The sequence below is a fragment of the Rana temporaria genome, chromosome 10 (assembly GCF_905171775.1).
Source record: "Rana temporaria chromosome 10, aRanTem1.1, whole genome shotgun sequence".
Classification (NCBI taxonomy): Eukaryota; Metazoa; Chordata; class Amphibia; order Anura; family Ranidae; genus Rana; species Rana temporaria.
In genome coordinates, this window is record NC_053498.1 from 133,909,075 (window position 1) to 133,927,956 (window position 18,882).

Genomic DNA, 18,882 nt, shown 5'->3' on the forward strand with positions numbered 1-18,882 from the left:
ATCTCAAACAGACCTAAAAGTACTAAACAGTGCCACGATTGAACCTATGTTGCTTTCTGATCATCACCCAATCACTATGACGTTAGTATTTCCAGACCGAATCACTACCACAAAAACGTGGAGACTCAACTCATCTATCTTGAAAGACCAGATGCAGGTACATATATTTAACGATATATTGACTGACTACTTCGCACGGAATGAAAATGAAGATACTTCTCTTCTGACCCAGTGGGAAGCACATAAATGTGTCATGAGGGGTGAATTCATCGCCACACTGGCCAAACAGAAAAAAGACCAGCAGTCGAGGATTACATCCTTGATCGCCCGAATAAAGACGTTAGAGACAGCACACAAACAAACTATTGCAGCAAATACCCTGGAAGAACTGACGAACGCTAGGCTGTCCCTGTCTGAAGAATTAAGCATAAAGACTAAAAGACAATACATATTACGCCATAAAATATTTTACGAACAAGGCAACAAGAGCGGTAGATTATTAGCGAAAGCGGTCCAAGATAAAAAGGCTGCTGCCACTATCCATCAAATTAGAGACAATAGAGGCAACATACACTCTTCTAATGAAGATATAGCCAAGCAATTTGAATTGTACTATCAATCCCTGTATAATCTACCCTCCAACCCAAAATGCCCCCATAATACGGTTAAAAGATCTCAAATTATCGAAGACTTCCTACAAAAATACAGCCCACCTAAGATAGCAGAGAACGTAGCACAAGATCTTGATGCGCCCATATCGGAATGTGAATTCGACAAGGCCATTAAAGACATGAAAGTGGGAAAAGCCCCGGGACCAGATGGTCTGCCTCTATTATACTATAAGACCTTCAAAGATGTATTGAAGCCCAGGTTTCTGAAAACCTTCCGGGCCCTCCACTCTGTACAAAACCCACCAGCTCAGCTCTTAGAAGCCCATATATGTGTAATACCCAAGGAAGGAAAGGATCTTACCCAGGTTACAAACTACAGGCCAATATCCCTGATTAACGTAGACGTTAAAATATACGCAAAAATACTAGCAAATAGACTTATCCCATTGCTACCATCCCTCATTTCCCTTGATCAGGTAGGGTTTATCCCAGGTAGGGAGGGGCACGACAACACAATTAAAGCTTTAAATATACATCATTGGCTTACCTCTAACAAATCTAAAGGGTTTTTTTTGTCTCTAGACGCTGAGAAGGCGTTCGACAGGGTGGCCTGGGACTATATGGATGCGGTACTGGACCATGTTGGTATCCCATCCTTAATGAGATCATATATTCGAGCCCTCTATACAGACCCAGTTGCAAAAGTACGCGTCAATGGCCACCTGTCGGGCGCCTTCAAATTGCGTAATGGTACAAGACAAGGTTGTCCCCTCTCCCCTCTATTGTACGTACTAACGCTGGAACCCTTGTTAAATAAAATAAGGGAAAACCCAGATATCAAGGGAATCCAAATAAATGAAAAAATGTACAAGATAGCCGCATTTGCGGATGATATGCTTCTTTTCCTTTCAGAGCCCCATATATCCTTACCTAACCTACTGAAAGACTTGGAACAATTCCAGGCCATATCTAACCTAAAAATCAATCATTCAAAGTCGACAGCGCTGAACATCACGTTATCTCCAGGCGAGATTGATCTCTCTAAAAAAAACTTTCCCTTCACTTGGGCAGACAACTCCTTTACCTACTTGGGAATTGAAATTCCTAAAAACCTGTCAGATCTGTTTAGATTAAACTTCACCCCAATTTTAAAAGAATCTAAAGATGATCTCAAGAGATGGAACTCCTTAAATGTATCTTGGTTTGGAAGGGCCTCGTTGATTAAGATGACAATTCTACCCCGCTTCCTCTACGTTATGCAAACGATCCCTATCAAACTTCCCCCCGCCTTTTTTGTCTCTTTTAGGCAAGCCTGCTCCTCTTTTATTTGGAGAGGCAAATCTCCAAGAATACGCTTCACGAAGCTGAATTTACCCAAACACAAGGGAGGGATTGCACTCCCTGACCTGCGTAAATACCACCAAGTGGCCCTTTTAGCGAGAATAGTTGATTGGAACAATCACCACTTAGTAAAGGACTGGGTCACATTAGAACACTCACAATTTATCCTACCAGTCAGAAATCTTCCGTGGATCCACCCGAAACATCACCCTCCAGCTGCTAAATGTCACCCTCTCATTGGCCCCACCTTAGAAATATTCCGTACCACATATAAGACGTCCTGCCCATCACCATGGCTAGGCCCTCTTACCCCGCTAAACAACAATCCTGACTTCCCTCCTGGGTTAGAGCGAAACTTCTTCCCCAAAACTTGGCCTCACAGAGACAAATTGTTTTTGCACTTCTTTAAATCTGGTTCCTTGCTAACTAGAGAGGACTTAAATAGAAAATTGAAGTCGAATGTATTTTCACACTGGCAATACTTGCAAATCAAGCACTTTTTGAATGCGAAAGAACATATCCGTATCTGGTCAAGACGCCCCACGGCTCTAGAAACCTTAGCCTCGCAAAACCAGCCTCAGAGGCACACTATCTCTATACTGTATAACTCACTGTTTGAGACCGTTGCTGACTTCTCCAGCGCGTCATGTCTGGCTTGGGAAAAAGATCTTAACCTTAACTTATCACGAGCGGAGTGGGAAACCATCTTTATGCATACCCACAAGGGATCTCTAAATGTTGCCACCCAAGAGTGTGGCTTTAAAATTGTAACCAGGTGGTACAGGACTCCCACCTTGCTCCATAAGTTTTCATCCCAAATTTCTAACAAATGCTGGAGATGCGGTGACGGGGAAGGCTCGATGCTCCACATATGGTGGTCATGCCCAGAGATCCAGTCCTTCTGGAAAATGGTACATGAGACTATCACTGCAATCACCTCAGACGATCTCAGACTTGAACCGGCACAATACCTGCTACACCACAGCTCAATCCCCAGAAGGAAATACTTGAAATCCCTCACAATGTTCATGATAAACGCTGCTAGGCACTGTATCCCATGCCACTGGCGTTCAACTATTACGCCAACAAAGATAGAGTGGTTTCGCAGACTTATCAACATAGAGAGAATCGAAGAACTCATTAGCATTGCTCAAGAACGGATTATTACATTTAATGCGACTTGGTGCAAATGGCTTGAGTTCAAAAACACCCCAGAATTCAAAGCCTATAACTTGTAAATCCCCGACCTTTAGATCTGAGTGCTTCACGATAGATGGCTTTGCTGTTTTTTTTTTTATATCTTACACAAACATATGTCCTTTCTAATCGCTTAGCCTTTTTTTTTTCTTGCCTTTTTTTTTTTTTTTTTTCCTCTCCCCCCCCCCTCCTATCTCAATCCTCTCCCTCCCCATATCCTAAATACTGGTACACAAATTAAAGAAGCTATGTCTCATACCAACCCATCAAGCGAGCTTCAAACTGTTCCATATGCATAACGTTTGCACCATTCTTATTGTACTGTTCAGACCTTTGAAAGTTTCTATACTATAGAGTTCAATATTATTTTTGTACACAAAATGTATATTTTCTTTTGCAATATTTATGCCTAATAAAACTTTATGAAACAAAAAAAAAAAAAAATTCAACTTTTCTTTTGAAAGTGCAAATTACATAACTGCTGGCTCACTGCTTAGTTGAATACTGGCATGAATTGTAGAAAGAAGAGCGGAAAATATTTTTGAAAGTCAGATACATTTGGCATGTGATTTTTTTTTTGGGGGGGGGGGGGAGTGGGGGCTTCAGGAGGAGTGGGACTTCCTGTCCCACCTTCTCCTTCCGCCGAGGGGCTGCTAAAGCAAATAGTCAGATCGCCTTTTGGCAGCCCCTCCCTGTAGGCGATCGCCTGGGACACGTGACAGGTCCCAGGCGATCGCCTGTCCAATTGGATGGCTCGATAGTTGGCACTAATAGGCAGCACAAATGGGCACTGATAGGCGTCGCTGATGGGTGGCACTGATGGGCTTTGGTAGGAGGCACTAATGGGCACTAATAGGAGGCACTGATGGGCACCAATTGACAGCACTGGTGGGCATTGTTGGAACCGCACTGATAAGCAGGACACTGATCATCATTGCCCTGATTTTCTGTGCAGACGTCCCTTTTAGAGAAGAGAAGTTGGTTATCGGCTCTCTTCTCCTCTCCTCATGCTGTCTGTATGAGGAAAAGAGTGCTGATAACCGGATTCTGTTGACATCTGTGATCAGCTGTGATTGGACACAGCTGATCACATTGTAAAGAGCCACTGATTGGCACTTTACCTCAATATGTGATCAGCAGTGTCCTCTGGGCACAATCACAGCCCCGCAGCGGGCAAAATCATGGCACACACATGGCCATGGGGGATGTACATGGCCATCCACATGTTGCCCCCTTCCCTGGTGGTCCTGGTGGCTTCCCTGGTGGTCCAGTGTGGGCATCCGAGGGGGGGCTGCGCTGATAAACAATCAGTGCGAACCGCCCGCGTCTGTCAGACGAGAGTGAGGAAAAGCCGATCAACGGCTCTTCCTGTTTACATCGTGATCAGCCGTAATTGGACATGGCTGATCACGTTGGTAAAGAAAGAGCCTCCGCTGGAGGCTCTATACCGAGATCGGAGATGCAGGGTGTCAGACTGACACCACGCATCACCGATCGCTGCGCTGCGCGCCCCCACTGGCGCGCGCCGGCATGTTATCCTGCTGGACGTCAATAGACGTCCATCAGGATTACACAACCACTTCCCGGATGTCAATTTACTATTGACCGGGCGGGAAGTGGTTAAGAGCAACGACCTGAGTGAGGATCTTCTTTTCCTCATTATTCTACGCAGCCAGCGACTGTGGATCGAGCACCTGGGAGCTCTGCTTTCCATTTGATGTATGGGTAGTAGCACTGACTTTTTTGTTTATATGTGGCGCATATTAGCTCATTATGGCATAAATCTGCAGGGGACCCCTGTAAAAAAAATTGTTGTAAAGTTTAGTACCGCTTTAACCACTTGCCGACCTCCTCATGTACATATACGTCAGCAGAATGGCACGTACAGGCACATGCACGTACCTATACGTCCTCTGCTTGACGTGGGTCGGGGGTCCAATCGGGACCCCCCCCGTACATGCGGCGGTCGGTAAGCCTCGGGAGCGATCCGGGACGACGGCGCGGCTATTCGTTTATAGCCGCTCCGGAGCTGAAGAACGGGGAGAGCCGTGTGTAAACACGGCTTCCCCCGTGCTTCACTATGGCGGTGCATCGATCGAGCGATCCCTTTTATAGGGGAGACTCGATCGATGATGTCAGTCCTACAGCCACACCCCCCTACAGTTGTAAACACACACAAAGTGAACCCTAAATGTTACAGCGCCCCCTGTGTTTAACTCCCAAACTGCAACTGTAATTTTCACAATAAAGAATGCAATTTAAATGCATTTTTTGCTGTGAAAATGACAATGGTCCCAAAAATGTGTCAAAATTGTCCGAAGTGTCCGCCATAATGTCGCAGTCACGAAAAAAATCGCTGATCGCCGCCATTAGTAGTAAAAAAAATAAAATAAATGAAAATGCAATAAAACTATCCCCTATTTTGTAAACGCTATAAACTTTGCGCAAACCAACCGATAAATGATTATTGCGATTTTTTTTACCAAAAATAGGTAGAAGAATACGTATCGGCCTAAACTGAGGAAAAACATTTTTTTTATATATGTTTTTGGGGGATATTTATTATAGCAAAAAGTAAAAAATATTGAATTTTTTTCAAAATTGTCGCTCTATTTTTGTTTATAGCGCAAAAAATAAAAACCGCAGAGGTGATCAAATACCACCAAAAGAAAGCTCTATTTGTGGGAAAAAAAGGACGCCAATTTTGTTTGGGAGCCACGTTGCACGAGCGCGCAATTGTCTGTTAAAGCGACGCAGTCCCGAACTGTAAAAACCCCTTGGGTCTTTAGGCAGCATATTGGTCCGGGGCTTAAGTGGTTAATATATCTAAACGTTGATGCTCTGATTTTGATGAAGCCTTGCCTTATAACAGGCTGACCTTCTTTTTTTTCTCCTTTTCAGTACGATACACTTACAAAGAAAAAGTGGAGTAATTATTACCTATAGCAACCAGATGGTACCCTTTGCCCAGAACACCGCCGAGAACAGACTTAGAGCTTATCTTTGATGTAAAACCCCCCAAAAGATACAGTAAAACAACCTTTTAACCTTCACATCAAACAGAACGGGTTCTTGGCGGAGATGTGTATGGATGAGCCCTCCTCTCCTTCGTTATTTCCCCGGCGCCGATAATCTTGCATTAACAATTTAAGCTTCTTTTAACTCTTTGTATCTGCACTGAAGGATACCGTGTCTCCATAGTCTCCTAAGATATTAACAATAAATGGAAAGAATCCATCGACCAGCGATCGCAGGCGCACCAGACACTTCCGTACCCCCTGGACAATCTCAGTAGAGCTTTGATCTCCACATACCAGACATTTTAATAGACAGACAAGGCCCATGGGCTGCGGGGCTTTGCATCACGCTGGGCTCCATCTTCCAGAGATGTCTATATAACACTGCCATCTCCCTTATAAAGTTTAGAACAATTATACGGCGGAGGAGTACGGAATCAGAGCCCTCAAAGGGCAGGAGAAACAACATTTTGGATTCCCCTGGCTTTAAACAGATCTCCGTTATTTCTCTTTTCCTCCTTAATAAAGACATCTAAGCGAGTATTGGTGATTCATGATAATGTAGGTATCCATTAGTGGCAAGGAGTGATGTCTTTATTGTATTCCGGAGGTGCTTTTAAAAGTCTAGCACAGGTTGAGGGATTGTACAGGCAAAGAAGCTTGTTTGCCTTTTTTGTTACATAGACCGACATTAGTATTATTTGTGTTCTATAAGGGGAATTCAGATGTAAGCACTATCTTGGTAAAAGTACTATGAACTCTGCAGGAAGAAGGGTCTAAGTGCACTTCAGTAAATCATTAATGTGTTCTGTTGTCCTGGGAACAAAAGACAAGCAGTACTTTGTCCTATCCTTCTAAAGCCTCATACACACGATCGGACTTCCATCGGTCTTTTCCGTGGATATTGGTTCGAAAGGGCGTTGGCCATGAAATTGTTCTGCATACACCAGGGCTCGCCAAAATCAGGGCGCCAGGTCGCAATTGCGACAAGAAATTGTGACCTGGCGCCCTCCGGTAATCGAGGCCGCGGCTTTGCGGCCTAGAAGGCCGCAAAGCCGCGGCCTATATTACCGGCCGTCGCGTGCCCGCCGCAATCGCGCGGCGGGGAAGGTGGGGGCGCACGGAGGCACGGGATCCTGTGCTTCCGTGCGCCCCCACGCGCGGCGGGCCCGCGTCAGCCGGTAATTTAGGCCGCAGCTTTGCAGCCTTGTGAAGACCCAAGCTTGCTTCTGTGACCTGGCGCCATCTGGTGGTGGCCGTTGGCATTACAAGTAGGGTTGTCCCGATACCACTTTTTTAGGAACGAGTACAAGTACCGATACTTTTTTTCAAGTACTCGCCGATCCCGAATACCGATACTTTTTTTTAAATGTGTCCCCAAATGCAGCCATGTCCCCCCACAAATTCAGCCATGTCCCCCCACATATGCAGCCACGTCCCCCCACATATGCAGCCATGTCCCCCCACATATACAGCCATGTCCCCCCATATATGCAGCCATGTCCCCCCATATATGCAGCCATGTCCCCCATATATGCAGCCATGTCCCCCCATATATGCAGCCATGTCCCCCATATAACCAGCCATGTCCCCCATATATGCAGCCATGTCCCCCATATAACCAGCCATGTCCCCCATATAACCAGCCATGTCCCCCATATAACCAGCCATGTCCCCCATATATCCAGCCATGTCCCCCATATAACCAGCCATGTCCCCCATATAACCAGCCAGGTCCCCCATATAACCAGCCATGTCCCCCATATAACTAGCCATGTCCCCCATATAACCAGCCATGTCCCTTCATACCTAGATGCCACCGCCGCCTGGTTAAACAGCGTGCGGGGAACATCACAGCTTTCATTTGAATATCTGTAGTGTTCCCCGCTGCGCCACGTATAGACACTCCAAGGGGGAGTGTCTATACACGGCGCGGCGGGAAACATTACAGCTATTCAAGTGAAAGCTGTAATGTTCCCCGCACGCTGTTTAACCAGGCGGCGGCGTTGCGGTATGCGGCGGCGTTGCGTTATGCGGCGGCGGCGTGGGGGTGTAGTATCGGATGAGGCATCGGGGGCATTTGCGGGAGTACAAGTACAAATACTCAGTATCGGTCCCGATAAAAAACTCTACAGGTTGCATGTTTTGAGTTACAGAGGAGGTATAGAGCTAGAATTATTGCTCTCGCTCTAACGATCGTGGTGATACCTCACATGTGTGGTTTGAATACCGTTTACATATGCAGGTGTTACTCACGTATGTGTTCGCTTCTGCGGGCAAGCTTGGTGGGACGGGGCGCGTTTTCTGGCTCCTAACTTTTTTAGCTGGCTCCTAGATTCCAATCAAATTAGTCAAACCCTGATATACACACGGCAGAACATTTTCAGCCAACATTTACCAAACCACGTGGCTTTTCAGCTCTTTACCGCCACCCTTTGGGCAACTTCTGCTATTGTTGTCTGATGTTTAGCATTGGTTTCTGAGCATGCGTACGTTTGTACTTTGGATTTTAGTCCGATGGACTTGTGTACACACGATCAGATGATCCGACGTAACACATTAGGTGTCGGAAAGTTTGAGAGCATGCACAGCGAACATTTGTCCGTGGAAATTCCGACAACAATTGTTCGATGGAGCATACAGACGGTCGGATTGTCCGATAAAACACGTCCGTCGGACCGTTGTTATCAGAAAGTCTGATCGTGTGTATGAGTAAGTGCCATCTAAAGGCCCATACACACGACCGGACTTTCCAAAACAACGGTCTGATACACGTCGGTATAGTCCATCTGGCAATTATTGTCAGAATTTCCACTGACAAATGCCTCGCTGTGCATGCTCTCAAACTTTCCGACAACAAAGCACTAAGCACTAGTTTCAGTGCGAAACGCGTCGGGGTCTGTTTTTTTTCTCATTTTGCTGTGACTTGTAGTGCTGTCCTTTTTTTAATGATGGCTACAATTTGGTCAGAGTGCGGCTGGCCAGAGACAATTTTTGTTCCAACAAATGTGTTACGTCGGATCATCCGATCCAACGGACTAAAATCCAAAGTACAACCAATGCTAAACATCAGACAACAATAGCAGAAGTTGCCCAAAGGGTGTCAGTAAAGAGCTGAAAAAACACATGGTTTGGTGAATGTTGGCTGAAAATGTTCTGCCATGTGTATGCAGAACAAGTTCACGGCCAACGCCCCTTCGGAACAAAAATCCACGAAAAATTCCGATGGACCCCCGATTGTGTGTATGAGGCTTTAGACGAGCTATGATGTTGGAGAAGGAGCCTCCCTGCCTTTTCGGCCGTCTGACCACAAAGCTTGCATAGAACAACCCTTTTCTCTATTTCCAAGCACTTGCCCATGACAAGTTCCTTACGAGGAATGCGGGTGGAGAGGGGCGTGTCAGTTCAAATGTTCCAAGCAAGTCCTGAAGAAAGAGAAGGAGAAAAAGACCATCTGACAAAACAGCCATCTCTTTGCTAGACGTGTTTGAATGGCCATGGGGGAAGAGGGGCATCCAGTCTGACCTCGCAGCTAACCTTGAACAGCTCATAGGAAGATGAGATAAACGACTACATAAACGTTGTCCCCCGTTGCACGTGTAGCGCCTTGTTACTTTCCGGAACAGGTGCTTTGTTAAATTTAGAGGGGGTCAGAGAGTTAGTTAACTCTGACGGTGTTGATTTGTCCAAATATGGATCTCTGTCTCAGCTTTGGCTGTGCTGTGGGCTCATTCTGTTGTTTCTGGGGTGCTGATATCACCCCCAGGCCGACAGGTGGCAGCAGTGTCAAGGATTGGGTGCTCTTACCCAGCAGCTTATTAGGGGGGTTTGGCCTCGCTGTGCATGCTGGGGGAGCGTATTTATGGGACAGATGCCATTGGGCTGGTTCCTTCTTCGTGTGTGGTGCCCACCTTCAGGGTGACCATACCACGGCGCCCCGGTGAAATGGCCTTCCAGGCTGGGGTTGTGCGTGCCACGCAGTGTTCCTGGTTTCGGGACCACGTTGGTCCATAACTTCTGAGCTGTGGCTGGGCCCCAGTGATTGACTGGGTCCCTAAATCCAACAAGATCCCAAGCGTTAGTCCTGTTGGGGAAAGCTGTTCGGTGGAAATCTGCCTGAGGAGTGCCAAGAGAGGCTGGCGATCCAAAAGGGTTTTGACCATCCACCGGGAATCAAGGTAACCGGACACTGAGAGGCTGGACGTTGGTCGCCTATCAGTCGGTAACCTAACTACAACTACCTGAAGGGGATCCAAGTGCCAAGTCTACTAAGGGGGATTATCTCCGCTGTTCAATTATCAGGAGGGTCTGCGGCAGAGACATTTTCCTAAGGTTCGAGTGACATTCTGGAATTTCTCAGTGTGCATTGCTCCAAATTATGCCGCAAGGACGTCATTGGTTTCGACGTGAACGTAAATGACGTCCAGCCCCATTCACGGACGACTTACGCAAACGATGTAACTTTTTCAAATTTCGACACGGAAACGACGGCCATACTTAACATTGGTACGCTGCACTTATGCCTCATATAGCAGGGGCAACTATACGCCGGGAAAAGCCTAACGTAAACGTTGTAACTTTACTCTGTCGGCCACGCGTACGTTCTGGAATTCGCGTATCTAGCTAATTTGCATACTCGATCGGAAATTCGACGGAAGCGACACCTAGCGGTCAACAAAAAAATGCAGTTAAGATCCGACGACGTAAGAGACTTACGTCTGTCGGATCTAATGGATATCTATGCGTAACTGATTCTAAAAATCAGGCGCATAGATACGACGGCGCAACTCAGACATACGGTGGCGTATATGGAGATACGGCGTCGTATCTCGGTTGTGAATCTGGGCCATAGTCAGCGTTTTTCTTCCTCTAAACACCGTGAGCCCCTCTTCTCATGAAGGCACATGTACAGTCATGCCAATGAACATCTAGATGATTCAGAGAAGGATTGGAAGAAAGTGCTGTGGTCAGATGAGCTCTTTGGCATGAAGGTAGAAAAATCCTATGACCTTAAGAACACCAACCCTAAAGTCTAGCAAGGTGGAAACATTATGCTTCACTCTCTCAATCAACATCGACTATTTGGCAGTTCATTAGGTTGCAATAATATGTAGTTAGGATCCTATCTATGAGGAGGAGAAAAGGTTAATGGATGAGAGGTTTTCTTCACAGGGATATGGATCAGGCATTCAATATGTAGGTCGTACAACAAGGAGATTAAGGGATCGATTGAATGATCATGTTCGTGATACTGAAAAGAAACATGCCACTAACATTGCTAGACATTTCAGTGAGATCAATAATGCCAATACATCTCTAATACAAATACAGGGTATAGAAAGAGTTACAACACCTAGAAGAGTGGGTGATAGTTTTAGGATCTTGTGTAATTGTGAGGTCTTCTGGATATTAAACTTGCAAACTAGAATCCCAAAGGGTTTGAAATTCGAGAGGGATTTGACCCATTTCTATGATTAAACTGGATGTAAACCCTCCATACACTCAGTGAAGTGAACAGCCTCAGATGATACACAGAGATGAAACACATCTCCCTACATACGTTTTACATGCATTCCTGCTGTCTTCACATTTTTTATACTGTTTAGAAAGTTCAGATCGTGTTAGGAAATTGTCTCTTCCTATTAAACACAGAGTGTGATGTCTGGGCATACAGCCAAGATAGATAAAATTGCTGATTGGAGGCAAGGCACACACCCCCTCTCATCATAGGCAGAGATTCTCAGAGGTGTTCTGTAACAGGGCCAGCTGCCTGCTAATCTATTTTAGTAACCTCCCCTGACAGAAATGTCAGGCTGCTTTTATCTGGCTGATAACAGAGGAACGGGTCAGGAGAGAGCTATGGGACTTAGCTCTTTGAAGAGAGATAATAAAAGACTGCAGATTTATGTACTCAGCTCAAATTTCATGAATTAGGTTTACATCCACTTTAAGGACGATAGTTAATTTTTTGTTTTTGATTTATCCAGTATGTGCATGTATATTAATGTACACGTTGATGCATGGTGTGACATTGGGAGTGTATTGGAGCAGTGTGTGGCGCCGATACTTGCACATGGGTATACATGCATCGTTCTTCCCCCTTTATGATGGGACATAATATGGTTATCTTGTGATATGACTTTTCTTCCATATGTGTGTATTTTGTGCCTATACTGTGTTGTGTGGATCACTTTTTATGAGTATATATTTACTTGTGGTCTATTATACACAGTTTTTGGCACTAACATATGGACGTGGGTATATATATATGCATACGTTCGTAGGGATATACACTCATGGGAGATTTGGAAAAAAAATTGTGATGGACCTTGTAATAGGGACACATATCTCCAGACATAGATATTTGTATGATGTCTGGATGATAGAAATGTCCACAGTAGTGTGGTGGAGGTAAATAAAATGAATATTTAATGATATGCTACTTTGTGCTAAAATCACTCAAATGTTGCCTTTCTTTCATTATATTCTTCTATTTCTTTTATTTCCTTTTATTTCTTGATCTATATAAGATATATATGTATATACTGTATATGTATGTGTGAAAATATACTATAGTATTATCGTCCTTAAAGTGAAATAGCAGATTATAAATATTCAAGTACTGTATTTATCGGGGTATTGAGCGCTCCGGCGTATAGCGCGCACCCCTAATTTTGACCCGTTGGACACTCTGTTCGGTAGATTTACTTATTCCTATTAGTCCTTGTGGCCACAATCACTTGGACTTAAAGCGTTGCACCCAAAAGTGGAACTTCCGCTTTAAGTACTCCTCACCCCCTTACATTTGGCATGTAATTTTTTTGGGGGGGGGAGTGGGGGCTTCGGTAGGAGTGGGAATTCCTGTCCCACTTCCTACTTTAACCTACGGGCCACCTAGACGACTCCTCCTCTCGCCTTAGGCGGCCCCTCCCTCTAGGTGATCTCCTGGGACATGTGACAGGTCCCTGGAGATCGCCTTTCCACTCCTATAGTGCAGCATAACTCGTGCATGCGCAGTGAGTGCCGGGCCGTGAAGCCGAAAGCTGTCACGGCCGGGTGCCCACAGTGTGAATGAAGGCGCCGGCGGAGAGGGGGGGAAAGGAGCGACACTCCAGGCGGCCACATCGCTGGACCGTGAAGCAGGTAAATGTCTGTTTATTAAAAGTCAGCAGCTGTACTTTTTGTAGCTGCTGACTTTTAATAAACATAAAAAGGCTAGAACTTCCCTTTAAAGTGAGTAAAAATACTAAGTTTTGAGTTGTCACCAAAACATGAACAGGGGGAAATGTTTGCAATGGGGACACTTGTACTGTTTTAGGACATTACCCTCTTTATTTGTATCATTTTATTGTGCAAGCTTTATCTACAGACAGACTAAAAGAATAATTACGAGGTCCTAGGTCATCACAGAAACAAGCTAATGTTCACTTACGTTAATGAAGTGTCTGTCAAGCATAAATGTCACGGTGGTCTTGTAATGATTTCAGTCTGGCCCTGGCTGGCTCGCCAATTGTTATTGACTAAATCAAGTGCTATTTACTGACAGAGACATAAGAGACATGTAATTACAGGGGACAATCAATCCTTTATTAAATGGGGGATGTTTTGGAGGGTTATTAGTGCTGTGCATTGCCCTGATATCTTAGAAACATAGAAAAGTGACAGAAGAAAAAAGGACAAAGTGGTCCATTGAGTCTGCACCATTTATTAATTTAAAGGGGTGTTCCACTAATTTTTAATGTTTATTAAAAGTCAGCAGCTACAAAAAGTGTAGCTGCTGGCTTTTAATAAACATACACTCACCTGCTCCACGTTCCAGCGACGCGCCAGCCGGGGCTCCGCTCCTCTCCACCCCTCTCCGGCCGGCGTCTTCATTCTAAGTGTGGGCACCAGGCTGTGACAGCTTTCGGCTTCACGGCCGGGCACCCACTGCGCATGCGCGAGCGGCGCTGCGCCGATTGGACAGGCGATCGGACAGGCAATTGGACAGGCGATCGCCTGGGACCTTCACATGTCCCAGGCGATCGCCTACAGGGAGGGGCTGCCAAAAGGCGATTAGATTATTCGCCTTTGCAGCCCCTCGGCGGAAGGAGGAAGTGGGACAGGAAGTCCCACTCCTCCTGAAGCCCCCACTCCCCCCCAAAAAAAATTACATGCCAAATGGATTGGAGGGGATTAAGCGGAAGTTCCACTTTTGGGTGGAACTCCACTTTAAATTTTTTTCATTGTTTTTGTGTTTTTTTTTTTGTTTTTTGTTACTCTTTTTGTCTGAGTATAAAGGTTTGTCCCATACATAATTACATAATTACATAAATACTTACTTACATAATTACAAATGCGCTCTTACACCTTTTCTTTTAAATTTTCATTTGTCTATAGATTCACATCTAGCCAGAAAAGGATATGTTTTTACAAAGTCGCTTTGTTTGACAATTTTCTTTATATGTGTAACGGTCACCACCGTTTACGACCTTCCATCAACTACGACAGCTCATCTGACACACAGACAAACCAGCAGGCATCCCATTTTCCAGAATAACGAGACTTGCTCCGTGTTCTCTGGTTTCAAAATGAAGACAACTTTAATGGTTCACTCTCAGATTTTATACAGTTTTCAAGGCACAGGAACAATCAAACTCTCCACCCACACCCTGGGAGGGCTTCAATACACCTTCAGATGGCTAATTGCTAAACATTCTAGACATGTCGGCGCCGGCCTATAATTATCATGATCTAATCACTGCACATTCCTTCATTAACAGAACTCAAACAAAACACCATCACACAATGATCTCTTCTTAATCCACATCCCTAGACAGACGTTCTGTCTCCGCATACAGCTTGGCAAGTTCCATTCCACATCTTATATCAATAGAATTCACACAAAGCAGCATCACACAATGAGAGGTCTCTCAGAAGCAGACTCAATTAGCATGTCACTAGCCAGGGCTAATCATAGAAATGAGTCACTATTGACTGGTCGGGTCACAATTAACCAACAACTTGCAATATCTCAAGATCCTGCAATATGAACTATCAGTGATGTCCCCTGTCCTGTAATTTAGGATATCATTTCTCAGTCACCCTATGGCCCTATCGGACATAAGGTGACCCTAGACATAAGACTCCTTGGTGACGCCGGTACAGGACCAACATTTTTTGGCAGTGCACATATCTACCTGTAAAGGCTTTTAAAGCGTCGCCTATGGATACATAGTTACATAGTTAGTCAGGTTGAAAAAAGACACAAGTCCATCCAGTTCAACCATAAAAAAAAAAATAACAATAATAATATCATACAATCCCATACACCCAATTCTATACCCACAGTTGATCCAGAGGAAAGCGAAAAACTCCAGCAGAGCATGATCCAATTTTCTACAGCATTCCTTCCTGATCCCCCCGAGAGGCAATCGGATTTTCCCTGAATCAACTTTACCTATAAATGTCAGTACCCAATTATATTATGTACATTTAGGAAAGTATCCAGGCCTTTCTTGAAGCAATCTACTGAGCTGGCCAGAACCACCTCTGGAGGGAGTCTGTTCCACATTTTCACAGCTCTTACTGTGAAGAAACCTTTCTGTATTTGGAGATTAAATCTCTTTTCCTCTAGATGTAAAGAGTGCCCCCTTGTTCTCTGTGATGACCGTAAAGTGAATAACTCAACACCAAGTTCACTATATGAACCCCTTATATATTTGTACATTTTGATCATATCCCCCCTTATTCTCCTCTTCTCAAGAGTGAATAAATTCAGTTCCTCTAATCTTTCCTCATAGCTGAGCTCCTCCATGCCTCTTATCAGTTTGGTTGCTCTTCTCTGCACTTTCTCCAGTCCCTCGATATTCTTTTTGAGAACTGGTGCCCAAAACTGAACTGTATATTCCAGATGAGGTCTTACTAATGATTTGTACAGGGGGGCAAAATGATATCTCTCTCTGGAGTCCATACCTCTCTTAATACAAAAAAGGACTTTACTCGCTTTGGAAACCGCAGCTTGGCATTGCATGCTATTATTGAGCTTATGATCTACCAAGACCCCCAGATCCTTCTCCACTACGGATCCCTCCAGTTGTACTCCCCCTAGTATGTATGACGCATATTATTAGCCCCCAAGTGCATAACTTTACATTTATCAACATTAAACCTCATCTGCCACTCAGTCGCCCAATCAGACAGAGCATTGAGGTCGGCTTGTGAATTGGAGACATCCTGTAAGGACGTTATTCCACTGCATACTGTAGCTTGGTGTCATCTGCAAAGACAGACATTTTACTTTTGATCTCAGACCCAATATCATTTATAAAGATATTAAAAAGTAAGGGTCCCAACACTGAACCTTTATTGAAAATGTACTTTGTTTGTCGCCATTGCGCAGGAGTGCAAGTTTAAAGTGTCACATGTTTGTTATCTGTTTTTCTCTGCGTAATATCATCTTTTATATTTTACTAACAAATTGGGTTATGTATTGTGTTTTTTTTTGTTTTTTTTTACCAAAAATTGCATTTGAAAAAACGCTGCGCTAATACCGTGTAGGGGTGCAACGGATAAAAAAACTCACGGATCTGATCGATCCTCGGATCAGGAGTCACGGATCGGATCATTTTCGGATCAGTAAAAAAAAAAAAGCAATTTTTCCCACTGTAATAATAGCCAACATTGCCCCCACACTAGTAAACAGTAACACTGTAATAGCCATTTTTCCAACTATAATAATAGCCAACATTGCCCCCACACTAGTAAACAGTAACGCAGTACACTGTATAGCCATTTTTCCCACTATAATAATAGCCAACATGAATCAACTCACTGTACTACTCAGTCTCACTGTACTCGGTTCGGTTGCATGCAGACAGCGCGCTCTTGCAGAATAGAAGATCTACGAGCAGAGAGAGGGGTGATGACGTCAGCGCGCACCGCCGCCGGGTGTACCAAGATGGCCGACCGTTCCGGAGCTAGGCCGAAGCCGCAGCCTTTCCTAAGGCCGCGGCGGCGGTGCGATCCGCGGATCACATTCTGTGCCGATCTGAACAGGTCGACCCGTTCGGATGGCGGATCGGGCACGATCCGGTGCACCCCTAATACCGTGTGACATAAAAAATTGCGAAACCCAAATATATAATGTTCTAAGTTATTTTCCAGCAAAAAAAAAAAAAGACTGACAAAAACGTGCCAGAAAAGGCCTGTACTGGGAGCGGTTAGGGGGTTAAAGAATACAAAGCTGCATTCATATTTGCAATTCAGCTTTAAAATAATATGTTTGATCTGTATTCTGCTTGTGTTTTTAGTGTTTTTTTTTGTTTTTTTTTTATCTTTGAAGGATAGAACGTGGGAACTGGACAGCCAGTAATTTTGGTATCAGCATTCTGAATTAGTTATCGGTTATCTGAAGAATTCCTAATGAACTGAAAAGGTGTTTGGGAGGTTGATAAATCCATCTCCTCCACTTCCACTAAGCCGGCCCGGGTTGCCTTGACATAACAGAGAAGGCTTATTGTGCTCAGCGTGATTCAGCCGGGAGAAAGAGGAAATATACATGTCATTGGTAAATTACATAGAGCGGGTTTTATTTGTGTATAGGCCAGGTACGGCTCATGGCTACCGAGCCCGTCGCATCTAATTATTCACATCAAATGTCACCGGCTTCCACAAATAATTCCATTTACTGTGTATTTCTCCAGACATGGCGTGCACACTGAAATAGCCTTCATGTATTTAAAGGGAAACTATCATCTACATTTTAGTTGTTTCTTTTTCCAGATTCTGTATAAATATAATCAGCTTCAGTGGCGGCTGGTGCGCAATTTTTTTTTGAGGGGGGGGCGCAAACAGACGAAAAAATAAATAAAAACATCAATTGCAGCCTCACTGTGCCCACCAATTGCCGCCACTGTGCCCACCAATTGCCGCCACTATGCCCATCAAACGCAGCCACTGTGCCATAAAATTGTCGCCACTGTGCCATAAAATTGTCGCCACTGTGCCATGCCATCAAACACAGCCACTGTGCCATGCCATCAAATGCAGCCACTGTGCCATCAATTGTTGCCACTGTGCCCATCAATTGTCGCCACCGTGCCATGCCATTGTCGCCACTGTGCCCATCAATTGTCGCCACTGTGCCATGCCAAACACAGTCACTGTGCCATCAATTGTCGCCACTGTGCCATGCCAAAAGCAGCCATTGTGCCATTCCATTGTCGCCACTGTGCCCATCAATTGTCGCCAATGTGCCATGCCAAACACAGCCACTGTGCCATCAATTGTCGCCACTGTGCCATGCCATTGTCGCCACTGTGCCCATCAATTGTCGCCACTGTGCCATGCCAAACGCATCCACTGTGCACATTACGCCGCCATAGCGCAAGCAATGTACGCTACGCCAACGCAGCGCAGAAAGGCAAGCATGGAATTCACCAAGCCAGTGCTCCCAACGCTGCGCTGGGTTTCGAAGGCGTACGCCGGCATAGGTGGAAGTGGGCGTGAGCCATGCAAATGAGGCGTGACCCTATGCAAATGATGGGCCGAGCGACAGACAGATACGTATCACGAACTGCGCATGCGCCGAGACGTGGACGCATCCCCCTGCGCATGCTCACAACCACGTCGGAAAAACTGCCTAAACTACGCCGGATCACTGCGTACGGCGTGAACGTAACCTACGCCCAGCCAGACACGTCCAACGTAAAATACGCCGGCTTGTGTTCCCTGGT